This window comes from Panthera onca, chromosome C1 (assembly GCF_046562875.1).
Source record: "Panthera onca isolate mPanOnc1 chromosome C1, mPanOnc1 haplotype 2, whole genome shotgun sequence".
Taxonomy (NCBI): domain Eukaryota; kingdom Metazoa; phylum Chordata; class Mammalia; order Carnivora; family Felidae; genus Panthera; species Panthera onca.
Genome location: NC_138346.1, coordinates 73549390 through 73563424, shown reverse-complemented (window position 1 = coordinate 73563424; position 14035 = coordinate 73549390). Strand labels below are relative to the sequence as shown.

The 14035-nt window shown below is 37.6% G+C and overlaps 1 protein-coding gene and 1 long non-coding RNA gene across 15 annotated transcripts in view; one reads left to right on the top strand and one right to left on the bottom strand.

The window, feature by feature from the left end:
• PKP4 (plakophilin 4) overlaps nt 1-14035 on the top strand; it is a 238285-nt gene that overhangs the window by 104121 nt on the left and 120129 nt on the right. The window lies entirely within an intron of this gene.
• Nucleotides 5008-11175, bottom strand: LOC132673865 (uncharacterized). Its single transcript, XR_009608241.3, has 4 exons — nt 10954-11175; nt 7781-7884; nt 7544-7673; nt 5008-5262 (listed from the first exon to the last, which is right to left on the bottom strand). It is a non-coding gene; the product is annotated as an uncharacterized LOC132673865 (long non-coding RNA).

Below are 14035 nucleotides of genomic sequence, written 5' to 3'. Positions count from 1 at the left end.
ACTCCTATATTGCTCTAAGACCTCCATGTCCCCTAGGATATATTATTCATCACCAACACTTGATCCATTTCCTTGATGAACTAACTTACTGTGCAAACATCAGTGCTTTCATTGGTCCAGTGCTCAGTGTGAGATTCTGCAGTCCCCATCTGTTAGCTCTCAGTTCCTATAAGGGTGAAGGCCAGTGTCCTCTCCCCTCTGAGTGGCCTACATACAAGATTTTGACATAATCACCAGAGACTAGCTCAAAGACCTTTTAGCTTTTTACGGGTAGATGAACGTCTTTTAACCTCTTAGGAAACTCATTTTACACAGACAAATTTGGAATCGGAAACAGACAACTTTTTTTTTTCTCCTTAATGTATTACTAAGCAGAGGGAAAAGGCAGAGTGGTTTAACTACATAGCCCAGTACTTTAATCTTTCATGTTAACCAGTTCAGAAAGAGTCATTAATATTCCAGTGCCCATCTTTGCATTTATTAACGAAATTTAAGATTAAAAAGTTTTCTTGATTTAATTACAATGATTTTATTGAAGATATAGTAGCTTTGATAAAATTTCCCTTATTTAAAAAATTGTATGAATTTATAGAAACAAAACATCTAAGTTGTGAAAAATATTTATGAGTGTGCCTAATATATATGATTGTGGTCTTTTAAAAGGGTTCTAAAATGATTCAACCTAATGTGAATGATATTTTACCTCAGTGCGGTGTAGCTAATGGTAATTAGTATCTTTCCAGCATCTTGGAGGAGAAAACACCAGAAGGGTTGGGGACACTTAGAGGACCCAAACCCTACTCTCTGGCAGCCCTTTCTGTGGCTTTGCTCCAAAGTAACATTTATAGATCTCTCAGGAAAAAATTATTCTATTGCCCAGGAGAAGTTAAGTTGGACAATGTATTAATGAGGACAAATGATTCCTAAAACATAATATGCATCAAGGTGGATTAGTGAGTGAATCTACAGCAGTATTTACTGGCAGAAACATAAGAAATGCATCTGTAGGTTAAAATGTCATACCTTAATAAAAAGAAAATAGAAAGCTGTGTGTTAATGGTTTTGAGGAAAGTTTATCAAGGTGTAATTTACATGCAATAAAATGCACACTTTCAGTGAGTAGTTCTATGAGTTTTGACAAATGCATACGGCTATATAACCATAATCAAAATACAGAACATTGCCATCACCCCCAAGCAAATGTTCTGTAGATGGTTTTCCAAAAGGTGGCTATAGTCTGAACAAACACACTGTGACCCAGCAGTCACTTGTCACTGCAGCTGTGACTCTACTAGGGTGATCTCTAGTCTTTCCCTGTGGCTTCACAGTCTGCAAGGGTGGCAGCTTGAGATCTTTTCAGCATAAGACCTTTCCAATTTCACAGACTCCATGAGTCTGCCTCCTCTCAGACCCAATGGAGAATTTCTGGCACTCTGTTCCAGTGAAAAACAGTGTTTGAAACTGCTCTTATCGCTAAAGTTCTACAGCTGTGAATTTTTTAAGTTTATACAGGGCTGGGCATTTACATTTTAGGTAATCATTATTTATTGTTATTTTGTTAGTTTAGGTTTGCAAAATAAATACTAAAAGAGAAAGCTTATAAACTTTTGGGAAACAAATGGCGTGCTCTACCAGGGAACTCGTGGGCTAAGCAATCTGGTTTTTGAATAACAGAGGAAATAGATTAGGTTGCTTTGCTGCTTTTTTATGCTCTTTTACATAAAAAATACAACTGTATACTCAGTGTCTTGCACAAATCACTTTTTTAGAATAATATTTTACAAATCCAAGTATTTGTTGATCGTTATTCTTTTCACTATTAAGTATTAATGGTCATTCTCTAATGTAACTCTGGTTTGCCTGCTAGGCTTAAATGGAAAAGAACAATCTCCTTTCTTAGTGTTCGAATTTGCACTAGGCCTGTGGCCCTTGGGTCAACTTTACCAAAGCAATTTAAACTATTAATAAGGACACCATTTTTATTTGGCAGTTAACAGCTCTAGATGGAAAATCCCAAACTATTTGCTTCTAGGTTAGAGGAAAGGCATTAATTTGTTTAGCACTACTAGTGCTTCTGTAAGTCTTCCCTTCCTTCCTATAGCAGCAAATACAGTTAGGGAGCTAGTTTCTTGGCTGCGAAGCCATTTCTGGGATAATTGATCAAATTGGCAAAAATAGCTGCCTGCTGCTCTACCAAAACCATCTCAGCCAGTGTTCTCCCATCTGGTATGTGATCACCCTTGGCCCTTCTTTATCCAAAAGAATGAAGGTATAACCTAGATAGAACTCAGTTTTAAAGAGAGAGGTCAGCCACTTATTTACCCACCCCTAAGGGAAAAAAGTATTTTCCTAAAGAGTAGTTTCCTAAAATAAAGTGATATCTGATCCTAAAATCTTTTGACTTTCTGCAGGTTTTTTTAAATCTTTGAAACTATTTATATTTGCTAATTTACCATTGCTTACTCTATTTAGCTGTACTATTGACTTCATTTAAAAATTGTTTGTATAGTTAATTACACTTATCTGTATATGAAAAAATCAGGATAAGTATTGCACATTAACACAATAGCCTTGGAAAAGTAATTTCTGCAGCTTTTTATTGCAATATTAATAACAAATGGTCACTTTTGGAGAGCCAAATTCAATTTTAACACTTGTTTCTAGACATGATAGACTTGTAGTAAATTAATATGCTGTGCCTCTATACTGTGATTGTAGTGGGCAAAATATGCTTCCCTCCCCAAAGATATGAGGTCTTAATACCTATAGCCTGTATATGTTACTTTATTTGGAAAAGAGGTCTTTATGGATGTAATTAAGAGCCTTGAAAGTAGGAGATTATCCTGGATTATCCAGGTCAACTCTAAATGCCTTCACAACTGTCCATGTAAGAGAGAAGCAGAGGGTCATTTGACACATATATAGAGGAGAATGCAATGTGAAGGTGGAGACAGAAATTCCAGTGATGTGACCAAAAGCCCAGTATGCCACTAGCCATCAGAAGCTGTAAGAGGCAATGACCAGATTCTTCCTTTCAACTTCTGGAATGAGTATATCCCAACTTACCACCTGATTTTAGCCAAGTGACACTCATTTCAAGTTTCTGGTCTCCGGAACTGTGAGAGTATAAATTTCCATCATTACAATCCACCAGATTTGTGGTGATTTATTATAGCAGGCATAGGATTTGATGGGTGGGATGCTGATGTAACAAATACCTAAAAATTAGAAGTGACTTTGGAACCGGACAGTAGGTAGAACCTGGAAAATTTTTGAGGGACAGAGTAGAAAAGGCCCTAAACATACTATTGGTAGAAAGATGGACTTTAAAGGCACTTCTAGTGACAGCTCAGAAGGAAATGAGGAAGATGTAGTTGGAAACCAGGGGAAAAGTGATCCTTGTTATATGTATAGTGGGAGAAAACTTAGCTGAATTGTCTACCACAGTTCTATAGAAAGCAGGTAAGCATTGAACTTGACTATTTAGCTAAACAGATTTCCAACCAAAATGCTGAAGGTGCAGCCTCGCTTGTTCTTGCTTGTTTTTGCTTGTTTTTGCTTGTTCTTGCTTGTTCTTGCTTGTGCAGCCTTGTTTGTTCATAGTAATAAAATGTGAGCTGAAAGATATAAACTGAGGGGAAAACTTTCAAGCAAAAATGAGCTATAACTTGATTTGGAAAATTTCCACTCTATCCAGATTGCAAAAGACACTAAAATTAGGAAATGTATTGTTAGGAAAGTGTGCTCTGGAGAGTAGGCCAAAGGTGTAACTGGACAATCTTTAGTGCTGACACAATTAGGTGTGTGACTCATGGATCCCCTCAACCATCTCAACAGGAAACAGGAATGCAGATGGGATTTTCCAGGAAAGATCTGTGGAGGACCGTCTTCTTTAATGGCATGAATACACGAGGGATACGCATGGTTTTTGGGAATATTAAATCAGAAACAATGCCAACTTGACTGAAAGAGACACAGGATGAAATATAAGAAGGCTGTTGGACCTCCAAAATTCTGTAGGCAGAAAACAGCCTTATAAAACTACTCAGGATCTAATATGTGCTACCCTTTAAGAAAAAGGAAAAAAATGACTCCAGGGACTCCTGGAGTTTTACTTCCAGGCCTTGAAACTTTGCTCCACAGGACTTTGAAATTACTTGGGCTGCGTGGCTTCCATTTTCTCCCTTGTGGAGTTGGGGATGTCATAAATGTCATCCTATGCCTGCTTCACCATCTTATTTTGGAAGCAGATAACATGCCTTCTAGTTTCACAGATCAACAGATGGAGAGGAATTGTGCTCCAGGATGGATCATATCCAGAATCTCACCCATACCTGATATAGATGTTTAGATCATGAGATTTGGGACTTTTAAGCAGATGAGGTTTACATCATGAGATTTGGCTTTTGTGGTTGATTCTATCATGGGTTGGGATGGGGTCCACCTATTCTGCACATGAGACAGACAAAAATCTTTGGCCAGATGGACTATGGTAGGCATAATAATGCCATGTCCTGTCTCTTGCCCCACCCCCAACCCTGCCTCTGAAGATATCCGGGTCCGTATTCTTGGACCTGTCAAGGTTACTTTATTTGGAAAATGTCTTTACACATGTGATTAAAGATATTGAGATGGGGAAATTGTTCTGGATTATCCAGGTGAGGCCTAAATGCCATCACAAGTGTCCTTGTAAAAGAAAGGTGGAGGGGGAGTTAACACAGAGAAAAGGCATTATGAAGGTGGAGGCAGATATTGGAGTGATGGAGCCTCAAACCAAGGAATGTTGCAGCAACCAGAAGCTATAAGAGGCAAGGAAAGGATTCTCCTCTGGAGATTCCACAGGTAGCATGGCCCTGTGGACACCTTGATTTTGGCCTACCGAAACTGATCTTTAAATTCTGGCCTTTAGAACTCTGAGATAATAAAATTTTGTTGTTGTAAGGCATCAAGTTTATGGCAATTTGTTAGAGCAGACAGAAGAGACTAATATGGTGACCCTTTTACATTTAGCCCTCAAGAAATGTTTGCTTTATTTTCCATTTCAATTTGATTTCTCCCAGGTTATTACTAGGAGTCATCAAACATTTTAAGGAAATACTTGATTGTACTGTTAGATATTTTTTCCTTTTTGTAAAAAAAAAAAACGTTTTTTCTTTGCTCTTTTGATTTTTTAAAATATGCTTGGTTTTGATACATATATATTGCTTTATCTGATGATCTTCATTCATTTTTGAAGGAATTCTTCTGTTGTTCTTCCTCTATCTTGGGTAGAGATAATTTTTAAAAATGTTACCTTGATTTATATTTATCTTATGAGTTTTTCAGATATAAAAGACAAAAGAAGAGCTTTAAAAGACATTGAAATTATCTTAGCTTTTTTAATCAGATGTGGACTTTAGTTATTAAGACCTAAAATGATTGTAGTTAAATAACAATGTTAGGCAATAGTTTGAGGTTAAAAAATATACTGACAAAGAGTGATGCATTCATTCTTTCAATGTATGATTAGTAGAATGAGTACTGGAAAAAATACAGTGGTGAAGAAAAATTTTAAATGCATGGCTCCCTACCCTTGTGAAGCTTATATGTACTTGTATCACAGGTTCAGCCATTCTAATCGTTAGAATCTATCCTGTTATCTAATTTAATGATGGCCCCCTTCCCACTTCTCTTTTCAGAGTTTTTGATCATGTTGGAATTAGAATCTGATAGGGGAAAGCACACATTAAACACATAAACTCAAAGGACTTTATATATGTGAATTGATTTTGAGAAGTGCTGTAAATGAAAAGAGTGGATATCACAGGAAAATATCTAGGGGGACTTACTTTAAATGGATGTTCAGATAAGGCCTTTTTCAAAGAGGTGGCAGTGAAGCTAAAACAGGAACGAATATTCTTTTCCTCATGTTTCCCACTGCTGCCTCTATGCTAGGTAGGATAGTTTCTTGAACTAGAAGACTCATGGGCTTCTATCACCAAAATCTCTCCAGAATCCAGCTACTCCCTATCTGCATTGTCCAGCTACTCCATAGTCCACACGTCACCCCCATCAAATTTCAGCCCAGACTTGCGGAAGCCTTCTGACTGGTTCTCCTGTTTTTACCCTTTCCCGTCTGGTCTAGTTTAGTCTCAACAGAGGGATGCTGTTAAAGGGGAAATCAAGTTTGGTCATCCTTCTACCCAAATCTTGCAGTGACTTCCCATTCTCAGAGTAGATGCTAAATGTCTTTACAAGGGCCTCTGAAGACCTCTATGATCAGATCCACGGTTTCACCTCTCTTTATCAGTCACTGCTTCAGATGAAGTTTCCTCAATGAACCCATGCCAGGCACATTTCATGGCCTTTGTACTTGTCCTTCCCTCTGCCTGGAATACTCTTCCTTTGGCTCTTCCTGCCTTGATTTTTTTCACTTCCTTCTAATTGTGATAATATTTGGTAATCTCTGCAGGATAGTGTCTGGGGACAGTAAGCAAGACTTGGAAACAGAAAGGAGTTGTTGGCTGGGGTTGCCTTCTAAGAATATTAAGAGTAAGGTTTTCTTTTGGCTACAAAGTCCAGTAATCCGCACACATTACCTAATCACGCTGTGGATCAGGACCCCCTTAACTCAGGCTGTGACTACCTGCACACTGTGTATGAGATCTATCATACCATGGGACAGGTGACTGCCAAGTCACCTCCTGAGGCCTAAGACCTTCTAAACCCTGGAGCACCTGTCATACCTGCACCTGAAGCTCAACAAGACATCTGTACTCAGCTGTCTACCTCCCTTTCTCCTAGGAACAATCTGCAAGTTCCTGCTCTCTACTTCTAGAGACATTAAGGACTTCATCTCTCACACCTCACATTGTCTTTCTTTCTTTCATCACCAGAAGTCTACTCCTATCTGGTTATCCTGTTAGCTGCCAGTCTTCCATCTTCCTCTTTCTGTTTATTCTCTTGCCCAGTCTAACCCCCATCCTCCTCATGCTTCTCCCAAACTCTTCTTCTGTGTTCTCTGGAACTCCTGTGGAAACCACTCACCCCACATTCTCAACACATCCTCAGTCACATCCTCATATCTTTCCTTCCCCACGTCTTGCCATTTATAGCAGTCTGGATGTCCTTTGAGGGGACTCCATATGCCTTAAAACTCACTCTAGGGACATCTGATTATTCTCTTAACCTCTGGGTTGCTCAAGCTCAGGAAGTAAGACCATTCATTATTCTCCTCCATCTCAAATCATTTACATATGTGCACCCTGCTCCTTTGAGACTTCCATGACTGGTTGTATCACCGTTTCCTTCTTATTACTATCATTCAACAGCCTTTTGGTTATTCAGTTTCATTCACTGAAGACTCAACTCTCAGTTCATAGTCACTTCTCCAGCTCACCTCTGCCATGTGTCTCTAGGTGATTTCAGTATCCCTCCAGATAGCCCATCAAATCTCTGGTAGAGCAGTCCTTTGGCATCCTTATCTTGAGTGTCCTATTCCTTTAAACATTGTATTCTTAGACCAAAAACCACTGTCCAAAAATACCAAAAAAATACCACTCACCTCCAAAAATAATTCTTCATCTTCATTAGAAGCTCCTGTGCTTTGGTCTTGCCTTGACCAACACTACTCTTAATATACCAAACTCACATAGTCCAAGAATAGGGAAGGTAGGAAAACCAGAATGCCGTATCTAGAAGAAAGGTAAAAAAGATGCTGGGGCACCTGGGTGGCTCTGTTGGTTGAGCGCCTAACTTTGGCTCAGGTCATGATCTCAGGGTTTGTGGGTTCAAACCTCACCTTGGGCTTTCTGCTGACAGCTCAGAGCCTGGAGCCTGCTTTGGATTCTGTGTCTCCCTCTCTTTCTTCTGCTCCTCCCCTGCTCTCGCACTGTCTCTCTCTCTCTAAAATATAAATAAACATTAAAAAAAAAAAAAGCCAAGTGGCAAATCAACAGGTGTCCACTACATAATAATACTTGCTTCATCGCATGTTTCCATTGTATTGTGGTTTAGTATTTATCTTACGTGAAATAGTCTTGAATATTCTAATTACATAAATAGATTCTAAGGAAATTGTCTCAGTAAAAACCATGTCTAATCAATTAAATATGACTGCATGTTTAGTGAAGTGATAATTTCTAATTGTGCTCTAGGTGTTTAAGGTACTTCCCAGTCTTCTAAGACAAAAGTCAAATACAACATCAAAAATGGAAGAAAAGAAACAAGTAGTTTATACTAATCTTATGTAAACTCTGAGTGCTTATAAAGTAATAAAGGTTTGAAATTGTTTGGCCAGCTCTTTTCTCTGGAGCTTGTCTGGAGTATTTGAAATTGTGAGCCAGCTGTCCTGCCCAGCAGGCTTCTGCGACACCACCTTTCCCATACAGCAGGTGTGTATTAAGGACATGTAAACTGATTTTAATAATAAAGCAAAATGTAATTCGAAAGGCAAGTCTGCCACCAAAACATTATACCATGCATTACAAAACCAAATGTAAATGATTTGGATTATATTCACACCATTGGGTGTCTCTAGTAGCATAAATAACAGAATTGGTTGTGTAAAAATAATGAATGCTCTTCAGTCTTTTGATTTGAATATTTGTAAAATGTTATACTCGGTCTCCAGCGCCTTTACAACCAACTGTGGAGAAAGTTAAGTGTGTTCTGTTTGGACATGAAGATGAATGGAAATAATTGACACTCATCTGGACTTTTGCTTTGAGTTGATTTTCTGATGGTTATGATGGATTTTGCCCATGCCATCTGTATCTTCACCTGGTCTTACTTTTGATCATGACATGATTTGTAGGGTGGCTGACATTCTGTGGTGATACATAGATATAAACTCCTTTTTTTTTTCTCTGCAGCCTCTTTTTTGTTATCAGTGTATTGTCCCAGCTGAGCCAGAGGCTCAGCAAAATCTATGAGACTGAGGTGGTTTTAATGTCAGATCGTTTTTTTCTATAGTTATTTTGGCCGCTGTTTACCTAACTCAAGGTACTTTAATACTCCTGATTAAATTCAAAGGGTAGTACATTTATATTCTGTCATAATAACAATGAAGGATTAAACAAATATTTATGAACCAGAATCTGAATTCAATATTTACCTGTGATAAAAGGTAATGCCTTATTTATCACATTACTACACAGTGACATTGGCAACTTCTGAAATAGTTTAAAGATGTCTCTTGTTTTCCGAATAAAAGAGAAATGGGCTACGTGCAATTAAACACATATCAGTGTGAATGTATGTGTGAAAAATATCTTCACACAGGGTAGTTTATTTTTTAAAGTTCCTTCAATACACTAATGACATACAGTTTAGTTTAACAGCTCGGTGTGTTGTAATCAAGAGTGTGAATAGGCAATCAAATACTTGTGTGAAATTCTGCTCCCCAAAGAATTCACGGCAAGCCTGTTGCTATGGTGCATTCTCACCTGGGACTTGTTTAGCTTCTTTCTCAATCAGATATATTGACAATAATGAGCTAAATAACAAAATCCTCACAGCAAATTCAGAATGGGGAAATCCAGATAGATAAATGAAGCAATGTGGCTCTTCCTTCTTTTTCTGCTTGCACTTAGGAGTTTTTATTTATGATCCCAAGAGTTAAGATACAATGAAGGCATTACTGTCTTACTGTTAAAGTGAACTGGATGTCATAGAAGGCACTGTGTGTATCAGATGGGAACCATAGAGAAGAAAACTCTGAAAACTGCATCTCTGAAAACTGCAAACTAGATTTTCTCCATCTGCAGCTGTTTCCCTGGAACTTTAGAAACTGTTCCTTGTTTGAGATCATCAGGGTACTATTTAGTAGTGCCTTCTTATTTAGGTAATGCCAAAGTAGAGCTTATGAGTGGCAGTTATTAAATTGAAGGAGATCATCACACTAAGTAACAAGCTGGGCAGTGAGACCTTTGATGGATTACTTAGGCTTGTGTTGTTTTTCAGAGATTATTATCTTCCTCTCTCCACCTTGAAATCTGTTTCATTGCCACACTCTGTAGGTCATGGTGTGAGGCTGAAAGACAGTGATATAGAGAGAACCGACTCTGGAGTCACACTAGTTAACTTCCTATCCCTTCTCTGCCAACTACCAGCTGTGTGACCTTCGACTCTTATGACCCACATCTCAAAAATGAGTATAATAATATATACCTCATGGGGTGGTTATAAAAATTAAGAGGTGCTTAACGCATAGAAATCATTCATTGGGGATGATTGTAGAGAAAGCATTAGGACAGTATGTAACTCATAGTAAATACCTAACAAATAATAGCCAGTAATACTAGTGTCATTATAAATTCTTAAACGAATCTGTGCCAGATATAGTCTTATTAAAAACAGGAAGAAATACAAGAGAATGGTTAAAATTTTATATAATTCTGTCATAAAAATTTTAGTCACGTGAATGAGATGGGATAGGGAGCCAGAAAACATCCAAGCCATTCTGTATACTGTCCCAGAGTTGCAAGCCTGCTGGGACTACAGTCTTCTGCCCTGCAGCCTTTGTAATGAAAATGTCACTATTCTTAAGTTAAATCCATTCAGTGAAGTATGTTCTGTTCTAAAGCAACTTGATGTGTACTATAGAGAAAACGTTGATTTGCCAAATCATGTATTTTTCCCTACTCTTTTCTATGCTTTACATTCATTACCCAATATTATTATAATGTTTCATTTTAATTGTACATACTTTATTTTATTTTAAAAGATAAATGTCACAAATGTTGATTTAAATTGATGATTTAGGTGTAGATTCAAGGTGAGGAATAGCCATAGCCTGCCTGTGGTGATCCTCTCCACAGCCCTTTTATTCATCCTGTAGCAAACCGTATTATCCCTTCTGTCCAGTGGGACCCAATCTCCTCCCCCGCTCATATACGTGCAGGCAGGCAAGGTCCCAGGACCTAAGGATGGCACCCGAGGGGGGTGCAGACCAGCATGCTGGCCTCTGCTTACCTGAACCTTAGGCCCTGGACAGGAGCACTGGCTAACCTGATTGTCTGCTGATCATTTACACCAAGCATTCGGGTCAGAGGAAGCATCTTGCCACATCAACTTCCTGCTCTTAGAAGGAGAGAAGACAGTTACAGAATCAAGCTTGATCTTTTCATGTCTCTCAACTAGAGGTATGATTTTTTGGCATGAAAATTACTGGCCAAATTATCCTCAGAAAACAAGAGGAAAACAGGTTAGGTTTTTTTGGTTTTTTTGTTTGTTTGTTTGTTTGTTTGTTTGTTTTCAAGTATTTTCATAAAAGACATAAGAAAAATTTTTTTAATTTGAAATTTAATTGCCATAACATTAGTTTCAGGTGTGCAACATAATGAGTCTTATATATATTTGGCAAAATGATCACCACAGTAAGTCTAATTAAGGAATTTCTTAATGGAGTAAGATGATGAAAGATACGAATCAAGACTTTGTGCCTTAGCTCAGTCTCTGAATATTAAAGAACAACTTAATATATTTACCCACTATCCCCATACTGTTTTGTTTTTGTTTTTGTTTTTTAGTGTTTGTTTGTTTCAAGAAAGAGAGAGAGTGAGGGAGGGGCAGAGAGAAAGGGAGAGAGAGAATCTGATCCAGGGCTCAATCCCACAACTACAAGATCATGAAATGAGCCAAAAGCAAGATTTGGATGCTCAACCAATGGAGCCACCCAGGCGCCCCCTCCCCCATACTGTTCATTGGCATTGATGTTTTGATATCTTCAAGCTGGCCATATAAAGAAATTAGGCATTTTAATTTTGTGAGAGTCATGAGAGTCCCTAACTTTGCTGAGATTGATTGCTCTGAAATTTAAGAAATAGAAAGTAGAGCATATGATAGCTCAGTCATTTATTATGAGAGGTGCTTCAGCCAGTGTTCTCTTGTGATTTTGTATATAAAATTGGATCCTCTTAAATGAAGATTAAGAGGGGAGAACACAAAATGACAAAGCAGAGCTGTTGAGAACACAATATGATCAGACGATGAAAGATAAATTATTAACTGAGTGGTATAACAACACCGTACGATGCTAATAGCTTAGTGAAGATGGAATCCAAGACATCTGTCTATACTCCAAATTACTTCATTTTTTCTTCTACTTAGGAATTGAAAATATATTCCCAAACTTTTGGCAAATAAACCTCAGAAGAGAATATGGTACATTTTTCAATGTATATTTTTACTTTATAATGCCTAGTTCTTTAAAAACAGCTTGACAGTTTACACAGCACTCAGCATCTTGTTCATATATGAACACTAACTCCTATGTGATATGGGTATTGTTCCCATTTAACAGATGATTAAACTAGGGTTTACAAATGTTAAAGTGACTTGTCCAATATTATACAGCTAGTAAGTGGTAGAGCCTAGACTCAGATCTAGATTGGACCCCAAATCCTATAATCCTTCCATCTTTGTTTCTCAAATCATATGCCTTTAAAGAAGCTTATGAGCTTTTAAACTGTTGGGCCTAGGTTAGCAAACTTTTGTGCATAGGCCAAATCTGGCCCTCTACCTGTTTTTGTTTTTGTTTTTTGTTTTGTTTTTTATGGCCTGATTTTTTTCTTTTTACATTTTTAGTTGTATAAAAAACAATCAGAAGACTGTTTTCATGACATCAGAAAATGAGATGAAATTCAAATTTTGGTGTTCATAAATAAAAACAACCACACTCATTTTATGTTACTTTCTATGGCTTCTGTCATACTACCAGGACTGAGGTGGCTAATTGTGACAGAGACCTAGCGTGTTGTCCACAAAGCCTAAAATATTACTGTCTGGACCTTCATAGAAAAAGTTGGCCAACTCCTGCTCTAGGATTTTGGAACCAAAATCTGCGATTAGAAGTTTTTTATGGAACATGAAAATTCATTAAGGCTTTCATACACCTTAGGTCTTTTGATGGTCCCAACAGCTAGTGAGGCAGATGGTGTTTGCCTTCTTGTACCAGACAACCAGGAAGTGGATGCCAAACCACGTGGTCTCATCAGCACCACACAGCTTTTCATGTTCACTAGCTTTCTAGGTACTTAATTTTATTTGGCATCTTAAAGTATGGGTTTATTTTGACATTTCAGCTTGAATATTTTAATCCAGTTTCTCACTGTCATGAACAGAAACTTGATGTCAGATTTTGTCTGCTCTGGTCCTGTGACCCCCACAAAGACCTCGGGGGGGGGGGGCAATTGTGAAGTTCATGCACTCATATTCTCTCTGTCTCTTTTTCTTCTTCCCTCTCCTCCCTTCTTTCTCACTTCCTTTCTGCCCACCACAGTGCCTGGCACATAGTAGGCACTCGAATGAATGAATATGAATGAATGAATATTTAGCCAAGTCAGTCTTTAAAATTACAGAAAGAAAGGTCATAATACTAGTTTTATCCTTGTAGATAAAGCCTTTCACTACTGAATTTTGTGGAGGTTGGTTGCAGAATTTGGCCTAAGTTTTATATAGAATTTGGGGTTTTTAAAAATGTATAGAAGCAGTCCATGTGTATGTATGGATTGTATAATGATGAATGTATAAACAAAAGGTGGTATATACATATGATAGAACATTATTCAACCTTAAATAGAAAAGAAATTGTGACACCTGCCACAACATAGATGAACTTTGAAAACATTGTGTTAAATGAAATAAGTCAGTCACAAAAGAACAAATACTGTATGATTCCACTTATGTGAGATACCTAGAGTGGTCAAATTCATGGGGACAGAAAATAAAATGGTGGTTGTCAGGGGCTGGTTGAAGGGAAGAATTAGGAATTATTATTTAATGGGCACAGTTTCAGTTTGGGAGGATAAAGTTCAGGATATGGATGGGGGTGATGGTTACACTGCATTGTGAATGTACTTAATGCCACTGGATCCCACACTTTGAAATTGTTAAAATGGTAAATTTTACATTATGTATATTTTATCACAATAAAAAACTAATATAAACAATCAGCTATCATTTAAAAAACATTTCTACTTAGAATATCTATCAATTATGTAATATAATAAAATGACTACCCTTTCAAACTAATAGTTTTAGTTTATCAAATGAA